Source organism: Bubalus bubalis, chromosome 10 (genome assembly GCF_019923935.1).
Source record: "Bubalus bubalis isolate 160015118507 breed Murrah chromosome 10, NDDB_SH_1, whole genome shotgun sequence".
In the NCBI taxonomy this organism is placed as follows: domain Eukaryota; kingdom Metazoa; phylum Chordata; class Mammalia; order Artiodactyla; family Bovidae; genus Bubalus; species Bubalus bubalis.
Genome location: NC_059166.1, coordinates 67498720 through 67516297, shown reverse-complemented (window position 1 = coordinate 67516297; position 17578 = coordinate 67498720). Strand labels below are relative to the sequence as shown.

General features: G+C 40.1%; 2 long non-coding RNA genes across 2 annotated transcripts in view; one reads left to right on the top strand and one right to left on the bottom strand.

The window, feature by feature from the left end:
- Positions 1-6553: 6553 nt before the first annotated feature.
- Positions 6554-9025, bottom strand: LOC123327743. Its single transcript, XR_006542447.2, has 2 exons — positions 8480-9025; positions 6554-7135 (listed from the first exon to the last, which is right to left on the bottom strand). It is a non-coding gene; the product is annotated as an uncharacterized LOC123327743 (long non-coding RNA).
- LOC102400054 overlaps positions 7088-17578 on the top strand; it is a 286205-nt gene continuing 275714 nt past the window's right edge. The window contains exon 1 of the long non-coding RNA XR_006542442.2: positions 7088-7875. This is a non-coding gene — a long non-coding RNA (uncharacterized LOC102400054). The remainder of the gene's footprint in view (positions 7876-17578) is intronic.

Genomic DNA, 17578 nt, shown 5'->3' with positions numbered 1-17578 from the left:
TTTGAAAAAGAAACAGGTGATCCCTTTTAAAGCAGAACAATAGAATGCAGAATACGTAAACAGAACTTCCAAAATAATACAATAGGGGAGTAATTATTTATCTTTGCTTCACTTAAAAGATTTCAACAAAGAGTTTCTTTGAATATGGAACTGTCTCAGTGCTCTTAAACATATGTTCATAGATGACCTGATTGAGAGCCAGATGGAACCAGCCCACTATGCAGAGTTAGGATTCAGTGCTAAAAGATCATTCATTAGCCGGGAAGATAAAGGGATTTCTGTGAAGAGACAGTTTAAGGCCGTGCAGTCAGTGGCATGGCAATGTGCAGAAAGAAAACTTCTGTCATGTTTCAGTCATTGTTCTTTGAAAATAAATTATTCTCGAATTGGGTAGCTATAGATATAAGGAAACATTTATGTCAAGCTAGAAGATTTTTGAAACTACTATAATATACTTAATTGTAATTCCCTCCCCTTTCAAATACATAACTCCTCTGTAGAATTGTTCATGTATTTAATAACCTCTCGCATATTGCAAAAGATATTCTTGACCTTGGGATTTGAATTAGTTCCTCAGCTACTCTCTCCTGTTTCTGGCCTTGTGTTGCTCCTTAATTTTTGAAGAATTATATCAGATCTCAAAACCCTGCCACTGGATTGGCAGAAACCACGTGGTCAACTAGAAAGAGACTCAAAGTGAAAGTAGGAAAAACTTAAGTGTCAATTCAGCTTCACCACTATCCAGCTATTCTTTTTTAATTGCTTATGCTTTTCTTTTTAATTAAAATGAGAGTGTGGGATTTTATAATTTCCAATAATCTGACACAGTTCCAAAATTCCATCCCATTAGTTTTCTTTTTCTGATGCTGTTTTTAGATGACTGTGAATTACTCAATATTTATATCTAAGCATAAAACCCTCTCTTTCCCTACAGATAACTGAGGAAAGCCAAATCTTAGTGGACAAATAGTGAGAGGGGTAGAGTTTTAGGGTTTCTTTTCATTCTTTGGCATTTTGCCTGATTTTTTAACTTCACTCTGATTTCTTTGAAGCTGTGTTTATTGTTCTTGCTGCATGGAACACTTATCATGAGCCCTGTCATTATTTCATGGGAAAAAAAAAAAAGTATTGAGCACCTGAATGCCTTCTAGAACTTCTCTGATGAGACGCTAAAAAATTTTATGCTGTTTTCCAAGCTGACAGCGGTGCTCTTCAAGGCTCCAGGCCTTTGTCTATGCTGTTCCTTTTCCTGGCTATTCTCTGTAACCCTCTCCATCCTTGAAAGCCAATCTCAAATATCATTTCCTCTGCAAAGCCTGCCAGAGAACTTCCACTTTTGCATTCATCACATTGCACTGTAATTGTTTGTTTACACATCTGTTTCCTCAACTAGACTCAGAGCTCCCTGAGGTCGGAAATCTCCTCTTGTTCAACTTTGCAGCTTCCTGTTGGCTGCAGGGAAGTCAGAGCCAGAAAGGTGGCCCACCCTTAGTAAGTATGTGACCCTTCAGGGAAGTTTTCCTGCCCCCTGTTTGCCCCTTCTTCTTCTTCCCTTGACCTTATCTGTCTTATCTACTTCTAATTCCTGTTATCTGGCAGCATTGTTTATATCTTAGTAAATCATCTGAAAAAAATTTTAAACTTGGAAGGTTTAAGAAGGAAAATACTCATCTGTGGATCCCTAGGGCTTGACATAGCACTGGACGGTACTAAGCTACTCAATAAATGTATGTTTAATACATGATATAATAATAGTAATATTTGAATGTTACTATGGACTAGGCAGTTTATATATATATAAACTCATTTAATTTTTCCAACAGAGAAGCAGAAACGGTTTTTATCCTCATTGTACATAAGAAAACTAAAGCCCAGGAAGTTTAAGTAACTAGTACTGTTTACACATTTTGAAAGTGTTTGGGTCAGTATTGAAACAAAGGTGATACAAATAAAGAAGCTAAATTCATCTGTTAGTCTGATCATTACCAGAATTTCATAAATGAAAATTATACATGTAAATTGAATGCCAAAGGACCATAGATCAGGTATAATTTTGGCTTCAGATACAAATCACCTGTGGTAGGTTTTTTCTTTAATTTACAAATCTATATTTTATAGGAATTTCTTTGGGAAAATATCATCCAGGAGCTGCTATGCTTCTCATATCTCTGGGAATATTGAAAGGAAGCAGAAAACCCAGATGGCTCAGCGGGTAAAGAATCTGCCTGCAATGCAGAAGACACAGGAGACGTGGGTTTCGATCCCTGGGTTGGGAAGATCCCCTAGAAAAAGAAATGGCAACCCACTCCAGTATTTCTTGCCTGAACAATCCTATGGACAAAGGTGCCTAGTGGGCTGCAGTCCATGGGGTCACAAAGAGTCAGACACAACTGAGTGACTAAGCGCACACACAGAACTGAGCACCACATGGGTCTGTCTTCGTAACAAGTGTGCCCAAAGCAGCATCTGCAATCCTTTAATGATGCAAAGAAGTGTGGAATCAGTAGCAAATTCCCTAGTCCTCATTTAACCTGGGTCACATCATAAAAGATGTTATGTCAGTGATTTAACTGACTGACTGAGTCATTCCAAGGATCCTGACTTCCATCCAGGTCCCTGGGCAAAGTGGAGGAGGAAAGGCAAGGAGAAGAGAGTGTCTTCCTCTTTCCTACCCTCTGAGTCAGCCTCCTTAAGTAGTTCTTGCCCTCTACAGCTTCATCACACATTCTTCCCCTTCAAAATCTCCACTACTGATTGAAGTTAACATCCAATGTGCCTCAGTTTCCTCCTCTGTAAAATGAGAGTAATAATGGTAACTGGCTTCCCAGGTGACTTAGTGCAAAGAATCCACCTGCCAATGCAGGAGCCACAGGAGATGCGGGTTCGATCCCTGGGTGGGAAAGATCCCTTGAAGGAGGAAACGGGAACCCCTACAGTATTCTTGCCAGGGTAATCCCATGGATAGATAAAACTGGTGGGCTACAGTCCATGGGGTTGCAAATAGTCCGACACAACTGAGCAACTGAGCGCACACACACACAATAGTAACTACTTCCCAAGGGAGAAACAGGGAGGCACAAGGTACAGTGGGATCTGTGGAGGGGGTAGAGGGGCGCCAAATAAAGACAGGATGAGGTGGAGACACTACTGGGGACATGCAGAAGACAAATATGAGTGAAACATGATCATAGGGGAGATTTGGGCTATTTCAAGTAAGGGCTCTGACTTAAAAGGAACCAAGGGAGGGTGGGCTGATCCCAAAGCCTGTGCTGTTTCTCAAGCAGCAAATTGAGAATGTGGCTCCTGTTCTGATACAAATGAGACCACTAAGAGAGTTTCTGAAGGAAAGGAAATCTGACTATAATGCCTCTTCTCAGCTGACATCACAGGTTGTTGACAACCCTGCTGCACAGACATCTCAATCTACCACTGTACAATGACATCATTATATAAGACTACATATATTCGGGTCACTCCTTGGATATTTTTCGATGATGATCACAGATTCTAATCAGTGCACTTGGACATCTAGTATTGTATTCAGAAGAGGGATAGTTAGCCCCACTACCCTAGATAAAAAGACCCTGAATCATCCTTTCATCCTTAGGTGGGGCAATGCTGGCTAATTTGTCACAGTCTTGATGAGAGTTTCCCTGCTGTAAAATAGTGTCATAGACCTAGGAAGGACCTTGAGAGTTATATAATCCTTTTCTTGGCATCTCAACAATAGCAAACAGATGAGGAGATTAAAGCCTAGGCAGTGATTCGAGGATTTGAATAACTGGGTGTTTAAATTTCCAGCTCTATTGGCCATTAGTTGACCAGTTGACCATAGCTAAATCTCTTAACCTTTAAAACACTAAAGCGGTGCTTTCTCAGTGCAATGCATTTAGAAAACTTTTAATCTGGGAATTCCCTGGTCCAGTGGCTAAGACTCTGTGTTCCCAATGCAATAAGTTTGATCCCTGGTCAGGGAACTGGATCCTGCATGCCACAACTAAGACCCTGTACAGCCAAATAAATAAATTAAAAAGAACCTTTTTAATCTTCCATCACTACTCATAAACAGTGAAGGATGTGGACACATGCACTACAAATGCCTTTGCTGTTTCTCCAGTAAAAGGAATTTTCTAAATGACCATCTTCAGGTCAAGCAGACTGAGTCTGAAGGTAAAGCCAACTGTATCATTCATCTCAGTGGCATCCACCCGAAATGGAAGATTCTAATTCCAAGGGAAAGACAGATGGTGACAGCCTCCAGCATAGACCTAGTGTACTGTGGTTATATCTGAGATTGATGGAAAAGCCCATCTGATCAAAATTACCTTGGATATATACAGCCCCCAGTCATCCCTTTTCGTTAACGAGCTAAACTTTTCAAAGTGAAGCATTTCTGGGAAGGTTAACTCACTGTAGTTTTGTGGGGTTTTTTTTTTTTCCTCACTGCGGTTTTTTTCTTTTTTATAACCCTTCACACCTTCATGTGACTTTATTGGATGCAGATAAGAAGAGCAATCTTCTGTGTGTCTGAGGAAAGGGTAAGCTGCAGTGGGGAGTTGATGCAGTGACTCTCTCCTTTCCAAGAGCATCCCAAGAAAGAATCTTATTTTTTCAGGGAATAGAAAGCAAGATTAAGGGGAAAAGGGAGATTGGAGAACAATAATATCAGAATTGAACTAGTGTGCTATGTCCTAATGATAAACGTAGGATTACTGAGCTAGACAGGAAAAAACACCTTATAATTACATATTTATTTTTAGTTTTTTTTCTCCCCTTTTTTTTCCTCCATTTTATTCTTCTTAGAAGATGTAAGTTAGCATTTTCCAAGGAAAATCCGTGAGTCCCAAGTGACCAAAAGCTTTGCTTTGACTGAGAACATGCATAGAGGAATTTAGTTACGAGTTCTAGCTACTGAGGACAAAGACATTTGTTGGGGCCTCTTTAATGCAAGGTAGATTGAAAAAATTTCCGTATTTTGAATATACATTAAAAAAACCCAGCTTTATTGAGATATAATTCACATATCATATAATGTACCCATTTCAAGTATATTGGGTTTTGGTATATAAAATTATTAATTTAAAAAAATTTTAGCAAAATATATACATATATGACATAAAAGTTTCCATTGTAACCATTTTTGAGTGACAATTGAATGCAGAGTTTTTAAATCATTTTTTACAGGGGAATTCTGTGACTTACCTCTTGCTTGTCACTGTGAATCTGAAAAGAAAATAAATATACTGAAATATAAAAGACCAATTGAAAAGACATGCTGACATGGACTCTTCTGTAAATGAGCAGCAAGTTATTAACTGTTCTTAAGAGACTCCATCAGCAGCCAGGTGCCCTGTGACTCCCAGAGGCCTTATAGATCCCAGACTCCCTCAGCACCATCTGCCCAGAAATACTGCTTCAGGGTCATTACCACAAAAAGATAAGTGTTCAAAAGGAGGGTTTCTCACAGCTTCCTGGGAACTCTGGCTTGTTAGAATGTTGAGAAAGCTCTCTAGGTGATTCTGATGCATGGTCACTGGCTAAAAACTGCTGTGATGGAGTTCTAATATTCAGATTGTTGACTGCCATTATCTGAGGTTTTCCTAGTTCAGGATTTCACAGTAGCATCATTTTTATGTTTTGTTCAAGCTTTTGGTTGAAAATAACAGTAGCCGACAGTTTCTGAGCACTTCTCAGGTTCTGTCTTAATTGCTTCACATACATCATTTCTTGTGATTCCCACAATAAGTCTGAGAGAAAGAGGCTCTTATTATCTCCTTTACACAGACAAAGAAATTGAGGTTTGGAAATACCTAGTAACTCACTGGCCTACAGTGGGGTCATAACAACTGGTAAGTGGCAGAGACAAGACTACAACCCAGGCCCCAGCCCTGGGCCAGGAGGACAGATCCCAAATAAGCTCCTTGAGTCCCTCCATCTAAGCTCCTGCTGTGGAAGGGTCTCTAATGTTAAATCAGGAAAGCTCTGAACCAGGCCAGCTCTGAAACGATATTCCTGTCCTCCTGGGGCTTTCAGTCCAGGATGAGAGAGTACAATGTAGGCTCTAATAAGGCCTATAGTAAAGCTGCTGCTGCTACTGCGGCTAAGTCGCTTCAGTCGTGTCCAACTCTGTGCAGCCCACCAGGCTCCGCCGTCCCTGGGATTCTCCAGGCAAGAACACTGGAGTGGGTTGCCATTTCCTTCTCCAATGCATGAAAGTGAAAAGTGAAAGTGAAGTCACTCAGTTGTGTCTGACCTTCGCAACCCCATGGACTGCAGCCTACCAGGCTCCTCTGTCCATGAGATTTTCCAGGCAAGAGTACTGGAGTGGGTTGCCATTGCCTTCTCCGTTAGTAAAGCTACCAATAACCTACTCCAGTATTTTTGCCTGGAGAATCCCCATGGACAGAGGAGCCTTGTGGACTACATGGGATCCGTGGGATCGCAAAGAGTTGGATACAATGAGCGATTAATCACAGCACAACACAGCATAGCACAAAGCTACCAATAAAGTTGGGAAAACTCTTACAATTTAAATTTCTTAATAGTTGGATGCATTTTTGTTCCAGATACAATGATATGCAATTAAAACGGGCCAGGGTAAAAAGATAAGGGCTTCTCAGGTGGCACAGTGGTAAAGAACCCACCTACCAATGCAGAAGACACAGGAGACCTGGGTTCGACCCCTGGGTTGGGAAGATCTCCTGGAGAAGGGCATGGCAACCACTCTAGTATTGACTGGAGAATCCCATGGACAGAGGAGCCCTGAGGGCTATAGTCCATGGGGTCACAGAGAGTCTGACATGACTTAATGATTAGAAAAGGATACATACTATACAAATCATTTCTTTAAAACTTATTTTGCAATTTCTGATACTTCGTACTATAGTAGCTGCCGAGCTAAAGGCCTCCAAGGTCCTGCAGTAGCTTTGAGAAAACAATGCTTGCTTCACTCCCAGAGCAAACATGCTGGTCTTTTGAGTACTGTTGTAATTAGTCTGTTTACTTGAAACACTTGAGCTGAGTTTACAGGGCCAGCTAACTGAAGCCTCTTTACCTTAAGGGCTATGTACCTCTCCAGGAGATGTCAATTACTGCTTTGCAAATTGTGTCAACTTCTTGGCAAAATGGCAGTCAGCTGTCAATGTGAACACAAGATGAATCACAGAACTCAAGAGAGGCAGAGGTATTTGCAAAAGCAAACTTTCAAAGAGCTGGACAAGCCTGCAAGCATTACAGCCTTTAGTTCCTTCATCTTTAACATCAACAAAGTACATCATGCTCAGAAAAAATATTAATCCTTTTTAGGTCCCTGACCTCTGCACACCTCTCTTAACTTTTCTCTTTTTGACATTGTTGCCTCTATCTTTAAAAAGTGCTGAAGCATAAATGCTATTCTAAACTGGTTACTTGTGAAAATACTTTTAAAATTATTTTTTGCTGCCAAAAGTAAAGTAAAAAAAATTTTTTTTTCTTTTTTGCTTATGCTACTTAATCATGGATTTAGAAGCCAGGGATGGAAAATAAATAATCCAGGATAGGTATTAAATGTTAATATAAAATGGTTAGATTAGCAGAATATCAACATCTGGGTTTTTTAAAGTGGGGCCTTATAGCACCTGCTTCAAAATCTCTTTTAGAAAACAAACAAATTCACTCAGGGCCACCTGGACTCAACTCTCTGGGGATAGAGTGCAGTTATCTGCATTCTTAATCAGCTTCCTATGATTCAGGAGCTTATTGAGGATCTTTCAAATTTTTTTCTGATTAAAAGTGACAGGCTGGAACGTTCACAGTTCTGATCAGCTTTTCCCAGCTACTGCTTGCTGCCACAGTGGGGGTTCCTAACCTTTATCTGTGCCATGATCTGGGAGTCTGGTAAGTGTACAACTCCCTTCTTAGGATAATGTTTATAAATTCATAAATAAAACATATAGGATTTCTAAAAATGAATTATACTGAAATGCAATTATCAAAGAAAAATAATTATTTGCCCTTTAAAATGAATATATAAAATAATATTCAGTAATACCAAATGATAGGTATATTAACTACCAATATTTCAAAGCTGTGATGAGCATGAATGAAAATTTGATATTCTTAACAATTGATGTGTCTGTGATTATATTAATGACTTCTATTTCAGTTACAGATATAGCTAATACCACTGCTTTATTGCCTACATTCAAAAAGAAGGAAACGCTAAAGGTTAGTTAGAAGTTTGTGAAAATAAAGAAGTGATTTTTTTTTCCCCCTCATCAGGGAGTTCAACTCCCTGAATTCTAAACTTGAGCTTATATTCTGCTTGAATTCAAGCCCTAGCTTAAAATTCCCCTTGTATTATAGAAAGAGGTAGATAGTAGTCATGTAAAAACTTCCATTTCCCAGTTCAAATATGTCAGTTCTAAGAAATTTCTTGCCAATTAACTAGACAGCGAGCACACCCAGAGGTAACACTTGTTTGCCTTTATAGACCTCTGACCTGGCCACCGTAGAGACTGTGAGAAGTTGCAGACAGGTGTTGCTTATGAGGTTTTGTCATCCCTTGGGGCAGCTTCTCCTGGGTCATTCATTCTCTAGATCCCTGGAACAAGCTTCCTCCATGGCTTCCTATACTGAGTTGGAGAGGGTGGAAAAAGATTGCTTATGTTATGCTGGTAGAAGGTTAGTCCTGGGCCCTGGAGTCGGGGATCTGAAATAGGTGTATGAAAATAAACCTTTAGGCATATTTATCTTAAACCTTCCCCTGAAGCTCCATTATTTCAGGAAGGCCCTCAAAGGGCCTTTTTGCTGTGGGTGCTTCACCTCAGGAAGGCGAATGAAGTGCTGAAAGCTCAGAGGATCCATCTTTTTGTGGAGACTTGGGTCTGTCCACACTTAGCCCCCATCATGGTGCAGTTGCTGAGTAAGCCTGGGTTCTTTAGTGTGACCTCTACTAATCCCTTAAATGTGACCCTTCAATGACCTGATGGTGGCAGGGGGTCGCTCATCTGGGGAGGTGATGCACACTGAATTGGGTGTCAGGCCTGGCACTGTGGGTCAGATAGACTGTGGTGTAAAAGCAGCTCTTTTTCTGTCCCTCTGCCTCTGGTTCCTCAGCTAGAATCAAGACAGGTGTATTAGATGATCTTTTTATGAGATTTAGTGACTGAATTGTTGAATTGTTCTTCTAGGGCTGCTATAACAGTGAACCACAGACTAGGCAGCTCACACAATTTTCTCACGGTTCTCGTAGTCCTGGAGGCTGTAGTCTGGATCAAGGTGTTGGCTGGGTTGGTTCCTTCTAAGGGCTGTGAAGGAAAGGGTCTCTTCCAGGCTTGCGGTTGGTCTCTTCCAGGCTTGCGGTTGGCCTCTTCTCCCTGTCTCTTTACATCCTCTCCCCTCTATGTGTGTCTCTGTGTGCAAACTTCTCCCTTATATGAAGATACTAGTCCTACTGCAGTAGAGCTCACTCTAGTGACCTCGCTTTATCTCGTAATCAAGATAAAAGGTGGTTTTTTTGTGTAAAACCCTCTGTCTATATAACATCCCCTTCTAAGGTGTACTTGAAGTTAGGACTTCAATGTATGAATTTGGAGGGGATACAATTCAACCTATGACAGTGATCTTTTGGGTCTCCTTTATGTTGGATGATTTTAGGTGTTAGATAATTGTTCAACTTTCCCCTAGATGTCATGAGTGATTTTGAGACTTTCCTACATGAGCTGGAGCACTGGTTCCTAAGGCGCTGAGCAGAAATGACCTGTCTTTGGCAGGTCTCTGCAGTGGCCAGAGGAGACTTGTCAGGAAAGCCATTCCTCACCCCACAGAGAAAAGGGACTGTCCTTTGGGAAATCCCAGACAGGGCAGTCAGGAGGGCAGCAGTCCTCATCTCCAGAGGCAAACTGAGAAAATCTTCCCCCTAGGAAGTCTGTTTCAGCTTGGCTCAGACTCTCTATGCTGGGGAGAGGCACAGGGTAATGACTAATGAGCAATTTTCCCAGCCCAGGGGAGGGTCCTGGTCCCACCTGACCCACGCCCTTGCAGCCCCACCTTAGACACACGGAGCCAAGCAAGCCTTCAGTTCAGGAGAGGAGCGCCATTGTGGAGCCAACTAGCTTTCACAAGCTTACCCTGGATTTCAACAGTAAATCTGGGTGTTCTCATAGTGTGTTATTTACTCTATGGCACTTTATCTGTGTTTATAAACCATCTACTTGGTTTTCCTGCCAACTTCAGTGTGGTATAATTGAAATTAAAAAAGAAAGAAATGAAGTGCCAAAGTCTGAAACTGTCATCTGTAAAACAGAATTTAGTCAGGCCAGCTGACTAAGCTAAAATATGTACAATCTGACGTACAACAATTATTTTAAAATAATTTAAAAACAAAATCCAAATGAGAGTGTCCTCAAAATACCAAGGAATTTTGAACATTTGAGAGACAAAAAATACACAAAATCTCACAATGACTTTGATTTCATTGTTTCCTTGCTACTTTAGATAGTTACCACAATCTATGAAATGTGAACAACAAAAAGTTATCTAAAATTATATTACAATGAGGTAAAAAGCAATTTAAAATCTATTTGGAACTGTGAATTTTCACCTTCTAAATTTTTACATCAAAATTGTATCTAAATCTCTGTTGGGCGTGCTATTTTTCCCTCCCATAAATAAGATGTCACTCTGCTTTGTGACGAGCTTCTTTCACTTGGTTTTTTCCTAAAGTGAGTTCAATGATTTTGTTCTCATTGGGGCTCTGCATAGTCTGGAATCCAGCTTGATCTTCTACTTCATTTCATAGCTTTTACTTTTGTGTCAGCTTCTGGGACTATTGTTTTTTTAAGTATATATGTTTATTTTCATGCTTTGTTTTTATATTACTCACCGAAAAGGTAGCTGTCATTTACATATCCAGTCATCTCTTTTTTACATCTTTCTAATGTTCATCTCCTTTTCTGCAACTCTACTTTACTTGTTACCTGCTCCAGTTTTTGTCTGACCTAGATACCTCAGTTGTAAGCGCTTCAGGGTAAGGCTCCCGTCACTTGGTATTTTGTAAGGTATTCCAGAAACTTCTTACCTGACTTTGAGTAATCATGATATGCAAACCGCTATAATTCAATTATGAATCTGTGAATGACAATATATCCTGCTGATAACATTTCAGATAACAGCTTGGTTAGGGTGTGGTTAAATAGTACAGATAGTTAGAGGTGGGGAAAGGATTAAGCCACAGGAAAGTTGGACATAAATTTATTGAAAGTGTAAAGGAACTCAAGGGCTTCTCTGGTGGCTCAGTGGTAAAGAATTTGCTTGACATAAGAGACGGGAGTTTGGTCCCTGGGTCAGGAAGATGCCCCGGAAGCGGGCATGGCAACCCACTCCAGTATTATTGCCTGGAGAATCCCATGGACAAAGAAGCCTGATGAGCTACAGTCCACAGACTCCCAAGGTGTCAGCATGACTGAAGCAATCGAGTGTGCACGCATGCAAGGAAATCCAAACCTCTTGCAATGTGGCGATTAGTGCCAAAGAGAAGTTGTGGGTAAACTCTCAAGCCCTGGACAGGACTTGTGCTTTAAGAGACACATGGAATGGGCTAAATGAGAACATAAGAAAGCCCATGGCTGCTCATTTGGGCATGTTGGAAACCAGAAAAGAAAAACTATTCCTCAGGTACAGAAAAAATGACTTTTTAAAAAATATGGTGGTAATATACTGCCCTGCTTGAAAACTGATCTGACTAGTCTGTGACCCAAGTGAACTTTCTTTCCTGTCTCTATATTGTTATGGCTATGATCACCACATCTCCTAGGAGCTTGAAAAGTGACAAATCAGAAATTTGGAGATATTCCTCTAGGGTGAGGTCACTTCTGGTCACTTCCTCATGGGCTTTATTAAATCAACTGAACAGCTATCCTCAAAATCCCCATTAGGTATCTGGGGACCAGTATTTATAACTATCAAAAGATGTCATCTTCTCTTTTGAAAAACAAAGCAAGATAAAGCCATAGAAAATTTGGAAAAATTACAGAGTTAAAGAAACTAATGTTTATGAGGCTTCCCTTATAGCTCAGTTGGTAAAGAATCAGTCTGCAATGCAGGAGACCTGGGTTCAATTCCTGGATTGGGACGATCGCCTGGAGAAGGAAGTGGCAACCCATTCTAGTATTCTTGCTTGGAGAATCCCATGGACAGAAGAGCCTGTCAGGCTACAGTCCATGGGGTCGCAAGAGTTGGACACAATTTAGCAACTAAACCACCAACCACCAATGTTTATGAGAAAATGAAAGCCCTCCTCATAGAGATCACCCATGGGTTCTGTGGCTTCTGAAAGCCACTTCCTGGCTGTTGCCTCAGGGGTACTGCTGCAGTCATCCCCTGGGAGCGTGGTAGGGCGTGTGGATCTCCATCAAACGCCCATGGCTGGGAGGGCTTAAGTATAAAAGAGCTGTTCAGACACTGGGGCTAGGATGCCAAGGCAAGACTTGGCATCGTGTTATTTGGCTGTGTAAGTGCTCCTGAATCTCAGTCTCTCCCAAGGCTCTCAAGCTCATGAGGAATTAAAGAGGTGACAGCACAGAGTCTGGGAAGGCTATCACCAGGGCTGACTTAGACAGTAGAAGAGCTCTCATAGTACCAGCTGACCATCTGGAGGGGAATGTTGGCAGCCTCTCTGGAGGTCTGGGGAAGATCTCTCTGGAGGAATAAGAAGACATAAAGGTGGCCAGATTAAGGATATAAACTTTCCAGCTTTGCTGGCAAGCGCTCTGAGGTGACAGGATTGAATGAGATTCACTAAACAGATCTGGCAAATTTCTATGGTGCTAGGCCACTTTCACGGACTCGATGGACATGAGTCTGAGTGAACTCCGGGAGTTGGTGATGGACAGGGAAGCCTGGTGTGCTGTGATTCATGGGGTCGCAAAGAGTTGGACACAACTGAGCGACTGAACTAAACTGAACTGAAAATAAAAATAATGTAGGATGTTGTGGACAGAATGTTTACATGCACCCCAAGTTAATATGTTGAAATCCTAACCCCGGGGTGATGGTATTAGGAGGTGGGGGCCCTTGGGAGGTAGTTAGGTCATGAGGGTGAAGCTCTTATGAATGGTGTTACTGCCTTTATGAGAAGAAGGCTTTCTTCTCTCTCTGCTCTGCCATATGATGATATGTATGAGAAGACAGCCACCTGCAAGCCAGAAAGAGGGCTCTTAACAGGTCTGCTGGCACCTTGATCTTTGATTTCCTGGACTCTAGACCTGTAAGAAATAATATTTATGTTTAAGCCACCCAGTCTGAACTAAGACATAGAGAATGCCCAGAACCTTGTGGGAGAATGTCCTTTTGGGTAGTTCACAAAAAGATGAAAAGCTAAATATCTTTGGAGAAAAAATGAGCTTGAATTAGTATCAGAATTTGTATAAAGAATAAAACCAAGGAAACCATGATTTAAAATCTTCTTGTTTATTGTCTTTGTTGGAATCTTTCCTATTACCTAAAAAGTTCCCTAATTAATCAATCAGAAATTTATAGTCTGAGAACATTTCATGGGATTAGTAGTTTTGTAATTGTTTCTGACTCAGTTTGTACGTAGTGTATATATAAACTATAGCACAAGAGTGTCAAACAATGGAACAGTTTTCTCTCACTATAATCAGGCTTTTCTCTCTCATATCAAAATTGCTGATTTAAAAATTTTTTCTTGCCAGCTTCAAGGTTGCTTGTTACATAATTTCTTATGAAATAAGCCACAGAGCTCAGTTGGTATTACTTTATGTCTTTGATGTGAAATCTGAGGAGGTATAGTTTAAAATTCTCAGTTATAACTGTTAAAATTGAGATTAAAGTCACTGACCTCCAGGTGACCAAATAAAAATGATTAAAATTAGTTGTATTAAAATATATTACTCAGTTCAGTTGCTCAGTCATGTCCGACTCTTTGCGACCCCATGAATCATAGCACGCCAGGCCTCCCTGTCCATCACCAACTCCTGGCGTTCACTCAAACTAATGTCCGTCAAGTCCGTGATGCCATCCAGCCATCTCATCCTCTGTTGTCCCCTTCTTCTCCTGCCCCCAATACCTCCCAGCATCGGGGTCTTTTCCAATGAGTCAACTCTTCGCATGAGGTGGCCAAAGTACTGGAGTTTCAGCTTTAGCATCACTCCTTCCAGTGAACACCCAGGACTGATCTCCTTTAGAATGGACTGGTTGGATCTCCTTGCAGTCCAAGGGACTTGCAAGAGTCTTCTCCAACACCACAGTTCAAAAGCATCAATTCTTTGGGGCTCAGCTTTTCACAGTCCAACTCTCACATCCATACATGACCACAGGAAAAACCATAGCCTTGACTAGACAGACCTTTGCTGGCAAAGTAACATCTCTGCTTTTTAATATGCTATCTAGGTTGGTCATAACTTTCCTTCCAAGGAGTAAGAGTCTTTTAATTTCATGGCTGCAATCACCATCTGCAGTGATTTTGGAGCCCCCAAAAATATATTACTAAGAACAATTTAAATACAAAGCTGTTAACAATTTCTGCTAGCTCAGTTTCTAAACAAGATAGTTTGAAATTTTTGATGATTGTGACATCTTTTAAAATTTAAGGAGAACTTAGTACATAGGATTGTTACCTATTAATAAATTGTAAACCTATTTGAAATTTATATGGTTTGTGGTTGAAAGATAAGCTTTCTTGTGCATTTTTTTACTTAAAGCAGTTCCATAGATGTTTCTAAAAGAACTCAAAGTAGTACTATTTATCCCACAACTTTCTTATTTTCTTTGTGTACACCTGGTGTTAGATTGGGCAGAGTTTAGAATATCAAAGCTTAGGAATTCAAATAACACACGAGGTTTAAGTATTGAAATGATGCTTATTTGCAAGATTGTCATCTTTGCAGGTGACATATCCTAAAGGTACAAGTAGATGTTTATGTAGATAAATATGGATGTACATATACATGCAATTACATAGATTTTTTTCTTTATATAATTTGCATTTTGTTTTTTAATTCTCTCAACGCGTGTTGTGAACCTGATCACACTCCACCTCCACTGCCTGCCCTGTGCTCCCCTTCCTTCCCTGGGATTCCATGTAGTGTAAAGCATGTAAGAGTTGAGGAAGATTTGGGGGCTACATTTGGTGATGTATCCTTGGGGTAAATCCATTATGTCAGTTGTACAGAACAAGCAACCTTCCCACATTTCCTTTAATATCAATACCTTATTCAGGGGTCTAGATGCCATAAATATGTATTTGCTAGCTTTGTCCAGCAGGAAGCCTTCCCTGATAAGGCTTACCCCATAAAAATAGCTCATTCTTTTACATCACATCAGCACTTAGAGTTTCAAGTTGGATTTAATTTTTTTTCTGATTGCCATTTTTCAACCATTTTTTCCTCTACTACTTCCCCCAAAATGTTCATTTCAAGGTTACCTACTGTTGAAATTCTTGTCACCAGATCTAATAAACACTTGTCAATCACTATCTTATCTGTTTACAAGTCGTCAACATTGTGATCACTCACTCTGTTCCCTGGGCTCCACCATTCAGTGTTTGTTTACCTCTTACTCACACGGGTAGTCCTTTTTCTTCAACCTTTCCATACCCGGTTGCCTCTGAAACCTGCTCTTCATTCAAAATCTGCTGTCTTGTTTAGTGAGAGGACCCATCCACCCCAGATGATATGGATAGTAGGGTACTGTTATCTGCAGATAAGACAGTTAGATGCACCTGAATCCAAAACCCGTCTTTGCCTTTTTGGATTCTCTCATGAAAATTATGTCTCTGACTCTAAACTTCTTCATCTGAGGTTGAAGTGGTAACAATTATGTCATAGAATTACTATGAAGATTAAGTAATAATCTCATAGGATTATTATTGTACATATTAATGATATGTACAACTGGCATGATGCCTAGAACATAGAAAACTTTTACTTAGTGTTAGGCTGTTCTTAATTTTTTCCTAATTGCTTTAGCCAGAAGTCGCCCTGGACCATTTTCTCCTACAATTAAACTCCATCTTACAACTGTTCACAAAGTACTATTGATTCAACCTTCTAAAATCTTCTAGAATTTATTACCTCCATATTCTCATGGTTTACTTATTGACTGTATCATTGCCACAGTTTCCCTGATCCACTTACAGCCAAGATAAAGTTTTAAAATGCGAATCTAATCTTGGCTGGGCCCAAATTAAGTTCTGTGGCTCTCTGTAGAGTTCACAGTCAAGTCTACCTCCACGGTGTGGTGGAGGGACAACTTTCCACTGTCCCTTTCAAGTTAAGTCCTGCTATTTCCCCCAACAAATCACACCTGGATTTTCTTAAGTCTCCAACTGTCTTTACCTTCCCGTGTGTGGTTGTACCTTAGACTCTTCTTCCCATTCTCCTTTGAGTCATCTGGTTATCCTCCAGACTTGCCTTAAAGGTAACTCAGGCTTTATCTCCTCCAGGAAGGCATCCTGATGAGCCAGCCTGGTTTAAGTGCCCTTTCTTCCTCTGTGGTTGCCATTGTCATGTGCATAGTATGGCCATGGCATGAATTACAGTATTTTTTTCCTCATGACTCAATTTCCATTTCCCCACTAGCCTGGAAACCCCTTGGGAACGTGTTAAATCTCCTGGATATAATATATACCTTATACATACTATGTCTCAGTATGTGTGTTTTGAATGAATGGAATGTTGAGTAATTTATTATAATAGAGTAAAACTTGAATGAATGAATGAATGAATGATTGGATGAATGGATTAATGAATGACTTGAATCTTCAGAATGGGCCAGACTGGCAGGCATTCAGTTTTTTTCACAAGTAGTTTTCAACACCTTTTGCCCTTTTCTATCTGCCTAACTTTTGCCTTCCTCTGCTGAGTTAAGTACCCAAACTTTGAATCCCTTTAACACCCCATACATGTCTCTGTATTAATACTTGCCAGCATGTTCTTAACAAAAGATTGAACTAAATTAATCTCAGGGTCATTACTCAATAGAATCCAGAGTCTAGACTCATCAGTGAACTCTGATGGCCTTGTCTGATTTATCAACTATGCATTGTGGATATTATTATTAACCCTATTTAAAGATGAAGAAATTACTTAAAGTGGTGAAGTGACTTACTCGAGCTTATAGACTTCTGCAGTGGCAGAACTAAGATTTAATTTCCAAATGCCATGCTATTCTAGACTCCTTCTAAGAGTCAAAAACAAAGAAGAGACACATTTTATTTATTTCAGTTTTTACTTGTGTGAAAGCTGCTGCATCTAAATCAATTGTAGTCTAATTTCTGGTCCTTAACTAATATTTGAAGTTCTCTGTAGACATTTTGGACTAATGTTATTATTTCTTTTAACAAACACAAATCAGTTGAGCCACTTCCTTCTTGTGTATGGTCAGTGAGGAGAAAGAAAAGAAATGGATTACAAAGTTTTACTCACATTTTGTTGGTTTATGGGCTATTTCATATTGTTATCTACAATAATAAATGTAGTATGTATGGTGATTTCTGAGATAGTTATATTCAAACGTTGTGATTGACAACAGAAGAAAAACTCAAATATCAGATCAGATCAGATCAGTCGCTCAGTCA